Source organism: Vicia villosa, unplaced genomic scaffold, assembly GCF_029867415.1.
Source record: "Vicia villosa cultivar HV-30 ecotype Madison, WI unplaced genomic scaffold, Vvil1.0 ctg.001478F_1_1, whole genome shotgun sequence".
In the NCBI taxonomy this organism is placed as follows: domain Eukaryota; kingdom Viridiplantae; phylum Streptophyta; class Magnoliopsida; order Fabales; family Fabaceae; genus Vicia; species Vicia villosa.
Window position 1 is genome coordinate 471866 of NW_026705633.1, and position 709 is coordinate 472574.

At 42.7% G+C, this 709-nt stretch overlaps 1 non-coding gene across 1 annotated transcript; it reads right to left on the reverse strand.

Annotated features, from left to right (window-relative positions):
- Positions 1 to 302: 302 nt before the first annotated feature.
- On the reverse strand, positions 303 to 409 carry LOC131635402 (small nucleolar RNA R71). Its single transcript, XR_009293810.1, has one exon. It is a non-coding gene; the product is annotated as a small nucleolar RNA R71 (small nucleolar RNA).
- Between the last annotated feature and the right edge of the window lie 300 nt (positions 410 to 709).

Here is a 709-nt window from a genome sequence, read left to right on the forward strand (position 1 = left end):
CTACGATTAAGGTGAACAATTTCGAACTGAAACCTTCGTTGGTACAAGCTGTTCAACAGAATCAATTCTCTGGAAGCCCTGCAGACGATCCCAACCTCCATTTATCTGTGTTCGTGCAATATGCCGACACTATCAAAGCTAACAATGTTAGTTCCGAAGCTATTCGACTACGTCTCTTTCCCTTATCCTTGAGAGATAGAGCTAGAGCGTGGCTTCAATCCCTGCCTTCTAATTCCATAACTACATGGGACGAACTGAAAAGAGTATTCTTAGCAAGATACTTTCCGCCTAGCAAAACTGTTATGCTAAGAGGTCAAATCAATGGATTTACCCAGAAAGATAACGAATCACTCTTCGAAACTTGGGAACGATACAAGGACATGCTTAGACTATGCCCTCATCATGGACTCAAACCATGGATGATCATCCATACTTTCTATGGTGGTTTCCTTTATAACACTAAAATGACTATAGATGCCGCTGCTGGCGGAGTACTAATGGACAAACCCCATGATGAAGCATACAACCTCATAGAGAACATGGCACAAAACCATTACCAATGGGGTGGAGAACGAGCCGCTCTAGAGAAGACCCAAACCAAAGGAGGAATGTACGAAATAAGTGGTATATATCGCGTTAATGCTAAAGTAGACGCTTTAACTCAAAAGATCGAAAACTTAACCATCACTCCTTCAGCCACCGCTGCTGC